The sequence below is a fragment of the Coturnix japonica genome, chromosome 8 (genome assembly GCF_001577835.2).
Source record: "Coturnix japonica isolate 7356 chromosome 8, Coturnix japonica 2.1, whole genome shotgun sequence".
NCBI classification, from domain to species: Eukaryota; Metazoa; Chordata; class Aves; order Galliformes; family Phasianidae; genus Coturnix; species Coturnix japonica.
Genome location: NC_029523.1, coordinates 10,678,515 through 10,696,787, shown reverse-complemented (window position 1 = coordinate 10,696,787; position 18,273 = coordinate 10,678,515). Strand labels below are relative to the sequence as shown.

At 38.0% G+C, this 18,273-nt stretch overlaps 1 long non-coding RNA gene across 16 annotated transcripts in view; it reads right to left on the bottom strand.

The window, feature by feature from the left end:
* The window catches only part of LOC107317506, a 41,563-nt gene that overhangs the window by 19,549 nt on the left and 3,741 nt on the right, over positions 1-18,273 (bottom strand). The window contains exon 1 of one of the 16 annotated variants that reach the window (XR_004308116.1): positions 18,135-18,264. The exons of 11 other annotated variants lie outside the window; for them this stretch is intronic. This is a non-coding gene — a long non-coding RNA (uncharacterized LOC107317506). Of the gene's footprint in view, positions 1-4,522; positions 4,785-18,134; positions 18,265-18,273 lie in introns of those variants that run through there. 4 more of the 16 variants (XR_004308125.1, XR_004308119.1, XR_004308118.1 and 1 more) reach the window with 4 other exon arrangements.

Sequence of the window (18,273 nt, the reverse complement as noted above, 5' to 3'; positions counted from 1 at the left end):
TTCTTCACATCCTATGGTATATTATTTCCTAGTTTGAATCTGAACTCAGCCATCCCTTATTTTTCTTGACCTCAAATTTAACTAGAAAATCTGGGATGGTGCCTCAAGCAGTTTAGAAAGATGGGACTGTATGAAAGGTTGCATTTTCAAAGGTATTCTAGGTGATTCAGAAGTATAAAGGTCTATTGACTTGTAGGCTTGAAAATGCCTTAGTCATTTTTTAAAAGGGGACCACATGTCTGGGATTATTTGGCTCTTTCAGCTTTCTTCCCAACATTACTTCATCAGAGTGATGCACAATGACACACATTGAGTTACATCACAAAAGCTAACAAAGGTAATTACATTAGAGTTAATCAGGCTTGTGGTCTACCATGTCAGACAAAACCCCTTCCAAAACGCCTGTGATGAACGTGATTCCAGTCATTCTTGAAGAGTGACTAAGCCTTTCTTCATCCTTTCTCATAGAAAACGATGTGACAAAAGTGTCTTTTAAGAGTATACTCTCCAGTACTGCTGTACAGTGTAGAAGTTATAGATGCAATATTCGTAGTTACTGTTTGCATCTATACGGAGCTAGTTATCTCCCTACAAAAGAGTTCTCTTGAAACTCTGGGAACAACATCCAGAAAGCTAAGAAATCCAAAATGAAGTAGAGATGGGCTTTTTTCTTTTTTTTTTTCTTCTTTTTTTAGGTGGAACCATTTTTGTTAGATTATCCTAACATCTAAAAATCAATATTTTTCTCCCTACTTATTCTTTTTCAGTACCCAGCTTCTGGGCATGTTTTATACAAAGCAAAGTGAAAGGCTTGGCTTTGAAGTCACAGAAAACTCACTGGCCAAGTGCATCAGCAATTCACAGAAATACACATGAAGGCATTGAGCAGAGATTTGGTACAGATCAGAGAAACTACAGAAGCCACTGTTTCAGTTCAGCCTCATTTATTAGAAGGAACTGACAAGATACTCCGTGTTGGAGTCCCTGCTATATTACTTACAGAACAACAGGTCAAACTTTATGAGTAATTTCTATTCCTGCCTTTTGCAGATGCAAAGGTCTTTACCACAGTTGGATCATTTACCTCCCCAGAGATAAGGCATTGTAATTCCACCCAGCCTGATTGCTCTTCACCTTTATTTCTCAGATCACATTCTCCTGTTTTGCAATAATCACTAATTATCTACAATTCTGAAAATACAATCAAAACATGACATTTATTTCCTTGAATTTCCTTCTGTGTTGGAACACTGTGACATGCATATACCTCTGATGCTGACTGATTTGATAAGATATACCTTAGTTGAGGAACCTGGTTTAAAACAGCCTTTAATTCTGACTGCAAAATTATGTAATATTCTTTAGTACAAATAGTTTCCACCCTTGTCTTTCCTCCTTATACTCCCCGTAGCCATTTACTCAACTGTAGGGTTCTGAAGATTGTAGTAGCTGTTAGTCTACATGAAGAAACTGTTACATTCACACCAAATATGATATGCAAATAATCCATTGTAATTCATCTGTTTCTTTAGGCTAATTTATATTTTAATGAATTTGGTCATTGGGAATTCAAGTACTTTAGCTTCAAAAATAGAGCTTGTTGAAAACCTTCTGCTGAAAGATAATTTTCAAGCAGGTTTTTAGCCAGCTCAAATCATTGCTGAGATCCCTTATTTAGCAGAACAACACTTCAATAAATAAGACAGAGATGTGACTTAGTATAATAGCCCTTAATCTTGCATATGAGATACAGGGATAGCAGAAAAAGCATTGCACAAATAGGATAATAGTCAAGCTACTTCTGAGGTACTGTGTAGTTATAAACCACATTCTGGAAATTATTCTAAGATGGCTTTGTCATTATTTTGTTGCAGGAGTCGCTTTTTTTTTTTTTCTTTCCAGAAAATAACTGAAATTAATTTCAAAAATGCCATCAAGATCTAAAAGACGAGCTGTGCTCAAGCAGCCTCAGGAACAGACTGACAGGAACAGCCACAAGGCAAAAGTGGTGGGCCTGCCTGGAGTCACCATGGCTGATGCAAACATCACCTGTCTCAAACCTCTTATTGACCTGAAGGAACTGTAAAGAAAGCACAGCCCCAGTATGGGCAATGAGACAGCATTTCGGTGGGGATATCCAGAACTCACTTGGTAAAGCAAATTCTGGCATTAACAAAATTTCCTTGGGAAGCCTTGCCTGCCCTGGGTGTGGCACAGCCTAGCTGATCCTCCTGAGCTCACACAGAAGCTTAAAGTCAATTTTCCTATAGAAAAGCACCAAATTTGCATTTCACCTAAGCTGAATTTAGTCTGACATCTTTACAAACCAGATTTTCCACAGACAACACTCAGCTACAGGAAATCTGAGCTTTAAAAGAAACCCCTCACACAACGGACATTTTGGAGCTCATTCATTCACTGAGGATTGCTGATGGGTGCTGCCTGGAAGCCTGAGGTGCCTTGACCAGGCTCCAGTCCTGCAGGGTGGCAGACCTTGGCTCTTTAAATAGATTACTTCAGTCTTGATGGAAAGAACATGCAGATTCAAGATCACAGTAGGGAGGAGGGGGAAAGACAGAATGAGATTTAAGAGAGAGATCACTAACAAACCTCACATGCGGAAAACAATGGCAGTAAAATCCCAATGACAGAACCATCATTTATGTCATACCAGTTTGAGAGAGCATCGATTTAAATGGTGTAATCAGATCCATTTATTGCAAGAACTAAAAAAACACGGAAACTGTGAAAGTAGATACAAATACACCCTTTGCTATATTTTAAACCAGTAGCATAGCTTTACTCAATTAGAATGAAATTCATCTTTTAAGAAATATCTAATTGGGTATGGTAAACTTATTTTATTTTAAAAGAAAGACATTGATGACTCCTAATTATACACATACGTGTTCCCTAAGTAAATTAGTTATTGTTAAAGCCATTAATGCTGAACACGGCCTTATACAACAGTGTCATCTAGTGGTCAGCGGTCAGACTCCCCGCTTCAGCTGGAAGATTGGGACGGTCAATAAATAGGTAATAATGCTGTGTTCGCCTGTCTGTCTGTTTAAAAGATTTCATTGTTTCATATAACTAAGTAAATCACCACTTATTCCATCCAATATGGTGGCAGGTGTCTCAGCACGGTGGCAGGAGGCACAGAAAGACCAACACTTGGGTACTGGGAAAAGGCAGGGCACGCCTATGCTACCAGTCACTGAAAACAGGGGCTGTGCTAGGTGCTTCTGCCATGACAGTAACAAGGCAGGCTTGGTCTGTGCCTCCAGATTTGCTTTCTAAACTCTCCTTTTGCTCCAGATTTACTGCTCAGGTTGGGGAAGTTTGGGACCAGTTGGGGGTGTTCAGCACAGAGCGGTCCTCATCACATGAGGGTTCAGCTCACCTCCTGGCTAAGGTTTGTAATCCCTCACATTGAGCTCTTCTACTTGAAACCACGTGCCCCTATTATTTCCAAGAAAGCTCACTAATACTTCGCTTTTTATGACCCAGCCAGACACGCACCAGGGGAGGATGCCACTAGCATGTGCTGCCTCCAATTACCACATTTGAGACAAAACACACAGCGGAATAAATAATTGTGATTTACAAACCCGCATCCTGGAAGTATTTTATAATTGACGGGAAACAGAAAAAAGTAATGTGACAACAACATGCCCCAAAACCTATGCATCACCATGGACCTGAACAAACTGCCATTAGCACAGTCCCATATCTAATGGTAGATCTCACTGTATCAAAAAGAAGAAATGTATATTCTAGAACTATCTGAAATTTCTGGATAATGACATTGTGAGTATAGTTCAGAGAAGGACACCTACTACAAGATTTGGTAAAAGCCCTGTTCTATTAGGTACACACCTCTAAAATGCAATACTGATAACAATGGTCAGACACATAGTAAAAGTATTTCTCAGCTCATTGCTGTAACAGGTTATTCTTTCTCCCAGAAAAGCCTTGGGGCCTGATACTAGCAATCTTGACAAATCAGGACAATCTGACATCACAAAGTTGTCAGACTGGCAAGCTGTGATCTTTAAGATAACCAAACAAAATTCAGATTTCACCTCAGTCTGCAGTTTGCACTGCTTTTTCCAGACAAGTCTACTAACTAAACTAACATTTGCCTAAAAAAACTGAGCCTCTATTTCTCAACACAAAAATATCATTATTAAGATTATAAAAAGTCTGGATTAAATTTGGAATGTGTTGTTATGCTCTAAAAGTAATAATAATAAAAAAAAAAAAATAAAAATCAGAATGTATAATACACAGATCTTCAGCATTAATCAGTTACAACCAATATTGTATTTAATACTCCCCCGATCAATGATATTATGAAAAGAAAGAAAGAAAGGAAGAAAGACATGCTGGTAGAAATCGGCTTCTTTGTCAAGGTTTTTTGTAGGTAAGAAATGAATCAAACGGCTGGGATTAATGTAACAAACCTGATCTCCACCCAGTGTGGGCTTTTCCCTCTTCCCCACTGCTGGGTCCCACTTACCAGGATTTTTCTCAATCCAACATGCCAAGAAGGGCTTCTCTAAGTCAGCATTCTTCGACTGGTTTGTTCCAGTGATCAATAGAGAAAGGACAATGATTTATTTATAAAGCAGCAATGCAGCACTGCAAGAATTAGTTCTCTTCTGGAAATGTTTCCCATTTTATGCATTCCCCACACAAAAGAATGCACAGTAAACTTCAGTGTGAACTGCAGTGCAAACCAAATCCTATCTGTATCCTTTCATTTGTTTCTCTTTTGAAGCATTGCTGTGCATTGGGTTTTGTGTGCGCGTGTGCATTCTCTGTGTGTGTGGTTGAGTTTTTTTTTTTTTTTGTTGTTTGTTTGTTTGTTTTTATTTTTAATGTAAAGATTGTTTGATACTGATTTAGCAAGGAATAGGTAACAGCCATATCAGTTTTCTCACAGTGAGATGTATCAGTAGAAATACAGTGTTATAACTAGTAACAGAAATGACTAATCTATTGACTGTTACAAGCTATTCTGATTATGTTTTATATAGATGATAAATAACAGGCAAGTTTTGTATTTTAGATGTTTCAGCTAATGTAGGCAGCATTGTTAAGTAACAGAGAAGTCCACGTCTGCAGTATAACATAATAGAAATTGATATTTTGCATAGGAAATAGCTTACATGCCTTGAAGTTTTCTATGTTGTAGAATATTATATTTGGAAGGTATAACATTGTTTTATGGCAGTTTGTAAAATAAAAATGTATCTGAATCTTTAAAAAACAGAGCTTATAGCAATCCGGGCACATACTTAAGAGTTTCACAAAAAGTAAATGGGATAGAAAGTATGTTTTACATCTTCAAAAGGAGAATTTCCCCCGTTTTGGGTTGCATCTTTCTTCATAATCATCATTTTGCAATATAATGTCAGAATGAAGCACAAAAGGGATTTTTTTTCCAACAATTGGAATTGCCATGGCAACACCCCAGATCTCAGTTAAAGTTTGGTCCTGTACAGATAGTCACATTAGCATTTGTTTTTGTGCTGAGCGCAATGCTGCATGTGAAAAGCATAGTCTCTCTAGTTAAGTGTATAAGGTGTAATTTAATTATTTCTGAAATCTGAACTGTAAGATTTTGACAGCTCAATAAAAGGCTTCATCTTGAAAATCATGTATTTTCAAAATGACACAAATCATCAAGAGAACATCAGGTACAGCTATCGATACCAGGAGCAGTTGTTTGCATCTCTAATCTCAATTATGCTGAATTTGAGTAACTATCCACTGTCTTTTTTTACAGCAGCTCTTAACTTTCCCAAACACATTAATCCTGCTGTATTCACATGCACAAATACACAGAAACAGGTGAAATTAAGCAATGCATTTAAGCTACTGAAGAATCAAAGAAAACTACTTTTCCTAGACATCTTTTTGAGGATCGTTTGCTTCCACTATAGAAAATAATCAGCTGAAGGTAAATGCAGACATTTCTTCCCTGACACTTCAAACCATATCCAAGCTTTAAGGAAATTAAAATTCTTTAAATTGCAAATATTTCATTCAGGTAACTCTATGTATCTGCAAAGCATCAACATGTAAATGCACCTGGATGTGTCTAGGAGGCTTTCACACTACCCTTCAGGTCTGAAGAACAGCCTAGCAGAAATAAAATACGGAGAGAGAATAAATGACCATTCTAGCTGCAATTTGATTCCTTCCCAAGCAGAAAACAAAACCAGAAAATACTTTCTATCAAAGTAGCACATAGTTCATGTTTCAATTACTGATTTTCTCAAATAGTGTGGAGACAAAAACTGTTTTCAGAAACATGCTGGAAATATATATGAAATAACTGGAACTGTTCCCAAATAAACCAGTCATTAAATAGGCAAGGTGCCAAAGTACCTAGTACAAATTCTGACAGTCCTGATGATAAAAGTAAATCATCCAGAATGCAAGATGAGATTGAAATCCTATTTAAAATAATAATAATAATAACAATAATAATAATAAGGGCGGGGGGGGGGGGGGGGGGGAGCCGCTCAGAAGATTTAATCATTGGGCAAACATTATGAACCATACAAACACTGCAGTACAAATCTTGGTATCCTCAAGCAGATATTGCATATTCTGTGAAGAATGTAATAGAAATTACTTCCATGAGGAAATAACTTAAACCCAAGATCTGTGTCTGCTTTAATTTAAGGGACAACTGGCTGAAGAGCCATGGCTGGGAAAGGATCTTCTAGGTGGACAGTTGGACTGGATGATCTTAGAGGGCTTTTCCACCTTTGGTGATTCTATGATTCTAGAATATGGCATTTAATGATGTGGTCCTGGTTGCTATTGGAAAAAGCCCAAATTCTAACATTTTGTGAATATACAGTCTGCTTGGAAAAATGCTCGTCTTTAAAATGTTATATCATCTTCACATTACAGATATCACTTCCATTATCTTCATGGGCATAGGGTGATACACCTAGCTGCTCAGATTAAAATAAATAAATAATAATAAAAAAAAAAGTGATAAAGTGCAAAATATGTTTAAAGATAGAATTAGCAAAATTCAAACAACAACAACAACAACAACAAAAAAAATTAAAAGAAGAAAGCCTAGGGCTAGATTGTGTTAGCTACCGTGGGGCTCCTTAACCAAGCACTCAGCAGAACGTTAAGACCTATTTAATTGCCCTAAGAGCTGTGCACTGCTCTACCTTCGTAACATTGTTGCCTTGATGCACTGGTATGATAGTTGACATACAAAGCACTCAGAGCTAGGCAAGGTGTCCCCAGATGCTTTTAAGATCAACAGCCTCAACTGTTGCAAAGCCCCTGGCAGATGAGCCCTGCGTGTCCCAGCTCTGAGAAACCAACAACCTGCTGCATCAGAAGCAACTTCAATACAATCCATTTGCAGCTGGATGTTAGGAAAGAGAAGGGAACACTTTGCTACAGTTCTTCAATATCGTTTCACTTTGTATAGGAAATAACTTGGATCAGCTTGAAAACATTGGTATGTTTTGAATCTGCTTTTCCAGACTTCATACTGCTAGGCATGAATGATTATTCCCCTTAATGAGAGGCAATAGATTAGCTGAGCTGGGAGAACTCTGTACTTTGAAGACTGTAAATCAAAACAGAAAAGAGGGAGGGAGCTGGGAAGAAGAGGCAGCCAGCAGTGAGACCACACCACTGCGCATCTGGGCTTTTATGCTTTTCCGTGCTGCTGTACAATTTTTCTACTAGCTCCTCTTTGAAGGGAATAATTTGTAGGTAGCTGTGTCACTGGTAGCACTGTCTGCAACCATGTGATTTTATTATTCAGTGTTGTGTTTTAATAGTCATTTGAAAGCGTTATTGAAATATCTCAGTGCACATTATAGTGACTCTTGTACCAGTAACTAAAGATGCAGCCCCCAGGAAGTGCCATTTATTTCAGCAGAGCACAGCTGCACTAGAGGAAAAAGCCTGGGGCACCCGCAGCAGCAATAAGGAAGCAGAGGGAATCAGCAGCTTCTGTCTGTTTCGAAAGAGGAAATGTCTCCTTTAGAGTATTTACACGCAAACACTCTATACAATTACAGGCATTTCTAGAGTAGTCCCTCATTTATTTTATTTCTGAATTTATTTTTTCTTCAGGTGTTTTGGTAATTTTGCTAATCTTTTCCTTTGTAAAGAAATCTAATCTTTGTAAAAAGTCTAGCAGCTCTTTTTTTTGGTATCCAGCATGCCTACGCTTGGATGTTACATGCTATGAAAAGCATATGCCCCTTTTTGACTTGTGCTTGTGCTCTAATGGAGGAAAAGCAGTGTTTGCAAAGATTTTCTTCCTGAGCTTTTTGTTTTGTTTTCAACACTTCTTAAAAAAGTACTATGATGATAATTGAAAAATAGTATTTTTTGGAAAAAAAAAAAACCAACAAAAAAAAACCAACAAAACATTTCAATGAGGTTTACCATAGCTGCTGTTAATAGTTATTTATATAGAGAAGAAGAAATGGGATAAAAACACAATTCACATCTATTTTAAACCTTCCACCTACTCCTAAAAATGAGTTACATTTCTGATGACACCAAACTTAGTACGTTTGGCTGTGAACCTACTTTTGTTGTGTGCTGTGATCTGCAACAGGTCACTTAATCTATATCAGCTGTTTTTCTTCTTCCTTCCTTGGCTGCCTAATTGAAACAGTGAAATAATCAGGATGGACAATAGCGCTCTGCTGCCGATATAGTGTGGAGAAAAATGAGGCATGATATTTTCAAACACAGTGCTTATTATAATACTGGCTTTCTAAATTCTTTACTATTTTACGATGCCAATAAAAAATCTGAGTTATAGAGGCTGCATTTACACAAATCACAGTAGCACAATTAAGAACAAGCAAATACATGACAAAACAGGAATCTGAATAATGATTAAACTTTATGGGGATGAAACCTGATCAGGAAGGACACTTCCTCCTTAGCTCATAAGGGGGGGAGGGGGGGGGGAAAGATACATTTATTTACTTGCCCATAACAGGTAAATTTTCAATGTGTCCAGTTTCAGTAACTAGATATGCGGATGCTACAGTTACCATAAAGAAAAATAAATAACGAAAGTCACCAACACACATTTTTCCTCATGTACTTCTTTAAAATCTGACTTACATTTTTTATTTTTTTTTCCTATTTCCTTTATAGGATGTCAAGAGACTAAAGTCCAAACCACCTAGCTATATCACTGAGAAAATAAGTCATATGACACGCTCAATTTTTAGAGTCATTAGCTATCAGCAGACATCATCTTAAGCAACAGAGTTAAAAAACCTAAAGAGAAAAAGACAGAATATATTTGAGAGTAAAAAGCCTCTGTGGGTGTTGATGGAAGTATATGGAAGAAACCAGCAAGAACAGTGGATAATGGAAGATTGCTTGTGCAGGTAGTGGGCTTATCTATATGACAAATTGATGAAGAATGAGGAGGAAAACTATGTTGATTTAATGCTGGCAATTTGAAGCATAGGCTGCACAGCAGTTTCAGACAGAAATACCAAGATAAATTCAGAAGCAACCCTTGCTCTGACAGATTAATAAAATACCAGGAATTATTTGAGCTTCTTAGAGAAAGGGATCACTAAAGAGCCCTTCGAATACCCAAGATATTGCACATATGAATAAAGGAATGGCTCATCCAGCCCTTGCCTGCCTGTTATCAAGAACACGCTTTAAAATGATATCCAACCTTTTCCAGAAGGCATGAAAAATACATATTAGAAGTGAATAAGAAAATAATAAAGTGAACATCTGCTATTGATATAATTTTATGAAAAAAATGCAATGGTAGAGCCTTCAAAGAGGAGACCTAAGAATGGCTTACCTGAAATAATAAAAGTGTTATACTGGGTCTTATGTTTCAACTTACACTTTTTAAGCTTGTTATTTGCAATAGGAATGTTCATCCAGATAAATGGAAAATGCAGCATTTTTATAACCTAAAAATAGGAGAAATTGACTTATTGTAAGCATTTCACTGCTGCTTTAATCACATACGTGAATGTTGAGTTCGTCAGTGTTTGATCAAATAAGAAAGACAACATTTTCCAGAAAAAAGGCCATGGACAATCTTGGGTCTGGCAGGTGTTTAATATGTGGTCTGTATGCTCATGGCTAATAATGTCAGTATAACCCTGTCATTAGAAATTATATTCTAGCACATTTTAACTAAACAGCTACTTGGCTGGATTTCTGAGAGAAAGACTGACCTTAACAGCACTTTTGGTTAATTCCAAACAATCCAACAACATTCTCAGAGAGCTGGTCTGCTTTAGAACCCTTTGGAAAACAACATGGATTAATTTACATACACACACACCCCAAAAACAAAACAAAACAAAAAAACCCACAGAAGTGGACTTAGTACCCCTCTCCCTTCCCCAGAAAGAAAGGATTACTTCTCTGGAATAGTCAGTGTGATGAATTATTCACGGAAAGGTAGAGCTCTCTTTCTTTCCCAGGGGTTACACAATGTCAAGTGAAAACTTTTCATTCTGCCAAGAAATACCAATGGTGTGGAATAATTCTACTGTAGATGATACAATCAACCCCTTCTAATGATGAGAACTTTTGATGAGCGTATCTGAATTCCATTTCTGCAAAGGATGCCAAGAATTACCAATAATTTGATATTTAATTTTGGGGAAATTGGAAGATTAAAAAACTTCTAGGAACATCTTCTACTTTCAGGTTTTATTTCTAATTTATCAGCATCGCCTAAACTTATTATTCATTGCACAGTCCTCTTCCAACTCTATTTTCAACAGTTATAGGCACTGTAAGCACTAATTTTAACAGTAAAATAACCTGTGTTCTAAAACTGCCCCACACTTTTCATCTCAGTTCCATGAAGAACTGCTCAGGCCTCTGTCCAGTGGACTATTTCAAAAGGCCTGGAAGAGCACTCATCATGAAATGTAAGAGTCACTTGTGTTCTGGTATCTGCCTAAAGTCTTTAACTGTCCATTTTCTCTTGCAGTGCCTGTAGATTTAGAACAGAGAATGAGGTATTTAGGATGCTTCTGGTCAAGCTGTAAGTCCTGATAGTCAGGAAATAATTTCTTTTATTAGAGAACAGTTCTGGGAAAGGTCTGCTGTAGTTTCACACCTCATTTACAATAGCATTGCTTAATTTAAAAATATTTTTCTAAGCAATTTGCTGTTTACAACTTAACATATGCTTAGTGCCAGCACAAGGCTTAAAGCACTTACTTTCCAAGGCAAAACTTGAAATTCACCTAGTGAGCTGGATTCCTACAGGAAAATCTTTTTAGATTCAAATGCCTTCTTGGTAATCTCTCAGTCATTCTCCAGAAGAAAGTGAAGATCATTTTGTAGAGCTAGCTGTATCCTAAATCAGCTGGAAGAGAATCTCACAGAGACTCCATCACCTATGTTCTATAATTCAGTTCTGAGTACTCAACATGAGAAAGTTGTAAGTAAAAATTGAAATCCATGCTGGTACAAATTTTGATCTGCACATTCTATACCATAACTAAGATACAGATGTGGAGTAAAGGAGTAGTGCTAGACTGATCCATGCTCAAGACACTTTTAAAAAGATGCCCTGTGTTACCTCAAAGGATAATTTGATCATACAAAATAATTTGTTTGAGCCCACAGGTGTGGTAAAAAAGGAAGCAATTCACCTTAAAAAAAAAATAAAAATCCATGCTTTTGGTCGAATGAGAAGAAATCTCTTCAAAATTTCTTTTAAGACCACAAGGTTGGACTAATGTACCTAAAACTACCTAAACCATATTTCCTTCTCCTTAATCACTGTTTATCTGCTGTCATATCATATCAAATATAAGAGTTCATGAGCTAGCCCCTTCCTCTTTCTGGCCAGGAAACAGCTGATCACTGCCCCTCACTATGTCCCAGTTCTCACATTTTGTAGCTCATCTTACAATGATTTTTACTTTAAGGTCTGTGGACACATTCCTATTAGGCAACTTCCATTTTCCACCAATGTCTATATCATCAGCTCCAGAGGACAGAATAAAGTATTTTCTTACTCTTTAGGTCTCAGCTTCTGAACAGTGCTCCTCTGCTCTTTGTAGTGGTTTGTTTCTGTGATCATATACTTATGGCTGGGTAATTTTATCATGCTCAATATCCAGCGTAAAGTCTATAGTTCCGCTTGATGCTTGTTCAATTCATCCTATTCCTATGCTTCTTTACCTATTTTGCATAAATTTATTTGCTGTCAGACTTTTTTGCAATCCTTATTTCATTCAGTTCATTTATTTTTATTATATAGTGATTTGTCCAGTTAAGAGGTTCCTTATTTTTCTGGTCTTGGGTATTAACTTCATTTGGTTTTCAGACTTGTCAGTAAGAAAGTTCCAGATATTTCAGAGCTGTCTAGGTAGATTGATTTAATCATCCAAATCCATCTGTGTGATCTGAAATTCTCAGCTACAGACCTACTGGTCTTAATCCTATCATCTGACTTTATCTGAATCACACAACATACATTCTTCAATCAGTTCATCTAGAGTATCTTCGTTACTTAAGTGAAACATTAAAGTTGGCCTCTAATTGGCAGAGTGGGGGGGAAAAACAGCCAAGACAACAAAGCCAGTCAGCTATTACCAGCAGAAATAAACAGTACTACTAGTTTTTGTTCTCCCAGGTATTCTGAAGAAATTAAGTACTCCCATGTGTAGGGCTGCCCAACCATCTGGTCACAAGTGCTGGTAACATTTAACACTTTATCCACACATAAAACATTAAAACACAATACGCTTTAAAAAGATTCCTTTTGGAAACTAAATCCAACCCAAGAATACCCTACAGACTCACAGAATTAGTAGAATTCTAGTAGACATCCTCCTCTGATTTTGAAGTGCTTTTCATTCAAACAGAATAGCTACACTAGTTACTCTTTAACCTACCATGCAAATTAACATGCAGTTCTATCCTTCGACTGCTATGTCCAGATCTGTTTTCTCACTCTCTTTTTTAAATTCTTCTAATACCCTGCATTTTGCTGCTCCAGCTCATCATATCTGCATAAAAACACGTAAATTACTCTTTCCTGACCATAAGCATATTTTATTCAGATTACTCAAAATCCTTCTGCTGGTTACAGAACATAACTACAGCCTGAAGCACAGATCTGACTTTTGCAGCACTTATTTCTCCAAAAATCCAACCCTGCCCTCCCAGACACACAATGGCTCCTGCTGCTCAGCTGCAGAGCCGCCACATGCACTGGTGGCACTTATGACTCATGGGTGCACCTATCGGTGCAGGAATGGAAGAAAAAGGAATCCATCCATGGAAACCGCAGGAGCTGGATCAGACTGGCCTCCCCAACCATTGCTATCCATGCCATTCTCTTCTCTTCTTGCTCACCATGCTTCTGCATGCAGCTAGCTCCTTCAGCACTGGAATACATCTGAACTCACATTTTCTGCTTACTAGAGAAAGGTTTGGCAGTTCAAAAAGCCATCTTAACTCCCATTTCTCAGTTTCAGGCTCATTTTACCAATTATGTCAATCTCAATCTGCAAAGGCAGTTTACCAATGCTATTTCCTTACTTTCAGCTTCCTCACTATGCAGTGGTATATTTCATTATTTACCTTTTGATCAATTGTGAGATTATTTGTATCCATTCTGCTCAAATGTCAGTTACCTAAAAAAAAATGTCTGATTTGTTTTTAAATGGGCATAATTTTGTTTTAAAGCTATTAGCATTTCAGGCTATACTTTCACCGGTGACTCATTCCTACAGTTTCTGTACTGAACTGTACATTACCTGCTTTTCCATACTACAAAAATAATGAGAAGGAATGCCTTATTCAACAGATCATACTTTCTTTAATAGGATGAGTACCTAGAGGATTATTCAGACTTTTTTCAGATGGATTTAAATTAATGGCTATCGTGCTTGTCTTGGCCATCTACTTTTTGCTCCTTTCCCAGCATCTATAGGTGGGTGTTTGCATTCAGGTGTGTGAGTAAAACTAAGGATAAAGGCAAAAGGCATCCACACACCAGCCACATGTTCCCAAGGGAATCTCAGGCCAGTTTCTTCATTGCTTTATGAATAATTTGCATTGGTTCTGCTACAGCACAGGAATCTTATCAGAAGATGTTCCTAAGCCCTAAGAAAGTACAGAGATAGCTAAAGAGATGTGCTCCAATCTGCCTGATGGCTATTACCAGGCAGAGAGTATATCTGAAGGCTGGGATGGCCTTCTAGTGCTCCAGCACAGCACCCAAACCACTTGAACTGCCTCATCCATACAGGGCCTCAGACAAAAAACATGGGGCTTACTAAGAATTACAGGAGATACTTTGGTAGAACAGGAACCAAATGGAAGTCTCCTGTCTCTCATACACAACTCCTCCTGGCATACATCATGGCTTTCTAAAGCACAGAGGTGCAAATTCAGGTGAAGATACTTCCCAGCTATTATAACCCAATAAAAGGTTGAAGCAATTCCCAGCTGACTGTTTCCCTATGCCTGGCTACTGAGTGCTGCATCAGCAGAGCTTGCCCATCAGTTCAAAAGAAGCCAGAACGTATAAAGTTGAGCTCCCCACTAAGAAAACTCAGAAGTCCCCTCAGAAACATATAAGGAAAATGAACCCTTTTCACCTATTGTTCTCTGCTCATTGCTGTGCTTAACAAATACATGTTTTCCTCATGTATGTCATGTAAGAACAAGAACAGTTAGTGGCCTTTAATTCTAGCCTGCTTCATATACAAAATAGAAACATGAATAATTTGGTAGTACAAATAATGATGTCAATTTAAATAGGAATTCCTACAGAACATCAAATCATCTTCTGTAGCACATATGGCCACAGGCTGCAATCTAGTAGACAGTCATTTGCTAATTTAAGTGATAGCACACTGGAAAAAAAAACAACAAAACAACAGAACAACATAATGTATGTTTTGGCTTTAGAAGTTCAGTAAAATAAAACAAAAAACACTCAGCTTTAATTCACAAATAAAGAATTATGGACCTAAAATAAGAAGATTTCTCTAGCTCTACTTCTTCCTTCCTCTCCCCACAGCATCTATCCAGCAAATGCTTCTCAGAGAGATGAATACAGAGGAGACCTTTCATACATGTACAAGTTCATCCAACATAGCAGGGATTTAACTCCTAGAAGCTGGGAGGTACACCCACTCTTCCCAGAAGTTTCATCTTGCCTAAGAGCTTTTACTTTTTCTATCTGTGGAAAATAAGTGCCAGTGCTGCAGAACTACAGAGCTGACTGTAGCCCACCAGAACACAGCACTGTGGCACCTCAGTCCATCTACAGATCTCACTGAAAAGTTATCTTGCAAATCCACTGGATCAGCATCTCAAAATGCTCTGCTATCACAACATCCCTAAGTGCAAAATCAGTTTTAGAAAATATGGATCTAACTCCATCATTTTCCCTGTAAGAAACAGGATGACTGTTTCATCCTGGATGACTTCTTAGCATAAAACCTTGACATTTAACTTGTTTCCTCAACTATTCTTTTCTAGCATTTGGCACCGGTACCTCTCAGTACCCAACAGAAAGTCTCCCAAATCCTTCACAGTAAAATCACCATGCTGAGAGGAAATAAAATGGGATAATTTACTTCGTGGGTCTACAAAATTAGTGAAGGCTTCTCTTCTGTTTTCTTGTGTGCTCTGCTACATCTCAATATATGGCATTCCCCCCCGATACATCACATGCTTCAGCTAATCCTAAGCAACGTATGCAGTGGTGAGAGACCAGGGAATAGGCAGTCTTTGTACTTCACTTGTTCAGAACAGAAGGACACAAATACTATTTGGCACTTCTCTGTCCACAAGGACCAACTGATATTTTTAAAGCATGAAGCTATTTTGGCATGCTTAAATACAAAATAAGAGAATGATTGTAGAACAGTTGCCTACTATGCTATTGGTTTCATGTTTTCCCTAAGTAAGTAGTGAGAGATTGAACTGGAACATAAAAAAAACCAAACAACCCACAACTCTTTCATCTATAAATCTGTTCTGGCTGTGTTTTGGAGTTAGGCATATCTTTTTATCTTTTAATGGCACTGAAATAATTCTGAGCTATTTAGCAGCAGTATTGCAGACCTTGCAAGGAGATAAAGCATATTCTGGTGGACCAGCTGCCAAGTTATCATGCAAGAGCTTTTCCATACCCTAATATTTGGTAAGAAAACTTCTAAAATGTTGCAAACACAACTGTTTCCATTCTAGGGTCTATGTTGGGCAAGGTCAGCATTCACAAAGTACTCTAATATTACCCTGTTACATGTTTTACTTGCTCCCACACTTGCTTCTCTAGCATTCTCTAATCACATCAGCTCATAACAGACATTTATTTTGGTCTCTTCTTTAACTCACTGATACTCAGATTTTCAAAATAACATCAACTATTAACTGGCTTGCATCCTTTCTTTGCAAGGAGTAAGTAACAAACTGACAGTGCCTTTGCCTTGCAGGCTGCAAAAGGATTTAAATAATAATAATAATGAAATCCCACTTTGTAAATGGCAAAAAGGCATCCACTAAATAAACCAGAACTTACACTTGAAGACGCTTCAGTTCACCTGGCAGGTTGTAATTGTTTACTTAATCTGGATATTGATTGTAGTTAGACTGCCAGCTCAGTTCTTTAGGCTGCTATTTTCATTTTGGCAGACTTACATACATGCTTTAAAATTCCTCACTGTGGCTGCATTGTTTGCATTCTTTCCTCTAGGTCACAATCCGCCATCCAGAACTATACTTCTACCTCTGCATTAATGGTTTTTTACATTTTCTGATCTCTAAAGGACAGAAGGGGACATAATCTACCAAGAATGACCCTGAGACACCGCCCTTCAAAATAATACAGCACCCAGGATTTAGCTGTCCAAGTGCAGGCAAGTAGTGCCCATAGAAGGCTGAGAAGCTTCCCCAGCTGCAGCAGCAGGGTGCAATGCCACAGATGCCAGCACACCTTGGGGCCCCTGACAGCAGCTGGTGGCTGCACTACTACCCAGCTCTTGGCTGACGGTGCCAGATGGTGAGGCCACTACAGACAGTGCGATTCTCCACCTGTTTCTGACCAAAAAGACTTTTGCACTAGACTTCCAGCATTCCATTAGGCCTACTGCCCCCTGTGACACAATGCCCTGATCAATTTGCTCAGCCCATTTCCACATGAGTAGATTCATGCCACAGATCACGAAGGCTTGCAAAACACTTGCAGAGCATGTGGACAGCAGCTCAGATACTTCACTCTTCATCTTCAGTTACAAGCAGACATCTGTAAATGCGTAACATTCCTATCAGTTGCTGTCATTTCTTTCCAGTTACTTAGCAGACAGGACCACACCTGGTCATAAACAGGCAAAATACAGGCCCAGAGTGTTAATTGCTTCCATTCTACTGAAGGTTCAGAGCTCCCAAACTCGACATCAGGAAAAGTAAGATAAGAACTCCAAGACATTTATCAAATTAATCTGATAAACCTTCAGAGGTGTGTTAAGTATTAATACATTGCTCGGATACTTTCAGACTCAGAGGCACTCTAATATTTCATGCCATAAAGTATAGATTGCTAAACACGCTATTCATCAAAAACAAGAAGAACAGCAACTATTTGGAAAAATGAAACTATTCCTTCAACAGAAGAGATAATCCTGCATCAGAACAGACTGACTCTGACAGCAGTTCAAAGTATTACCAAAAAAATCAATGCTTTCACATCCAATGAAGCTCAGCAACTGTTTTTAGATGTGGTAAAAATTTTTGAAACCCAATAATGCTTTACCTGGAATATTTTCATGTCTAAAATTTGGCAGAGTCACATAACCTAAAAGGATAGCAAGTCTCCAGGTATCGATCAGGGCTTTGCGCATCTACAATGTCATAAAAATGATCTGCAGCTATAAAAAAAAAAGATAACGTGATTATGAGTACTCTGCATTGTAATTTCCTTTGGGTAGCCAGAAAACAAAGACCATCTGATGATCTCTGAAATAAACAATCCTGGCATTAACGCACCAACAGAAGCATTTTACACTATGTCAATTAAAGCACCTCCTATTCTTAGCACAGTAACAACAACAATAAGGCAATAGAGGAGCAAGAGTTACCTTTCATCCACAGCACAGCGTGCAGTTGGGAAGCTAAGCCACACACATCTTACCCGAGAGCTTTAACACTGACTCCGCCACCAGCTTGGGCGTGGCACACGAAGAGTTAACCTGATTTTGAGCCATTATATGGAGCTTA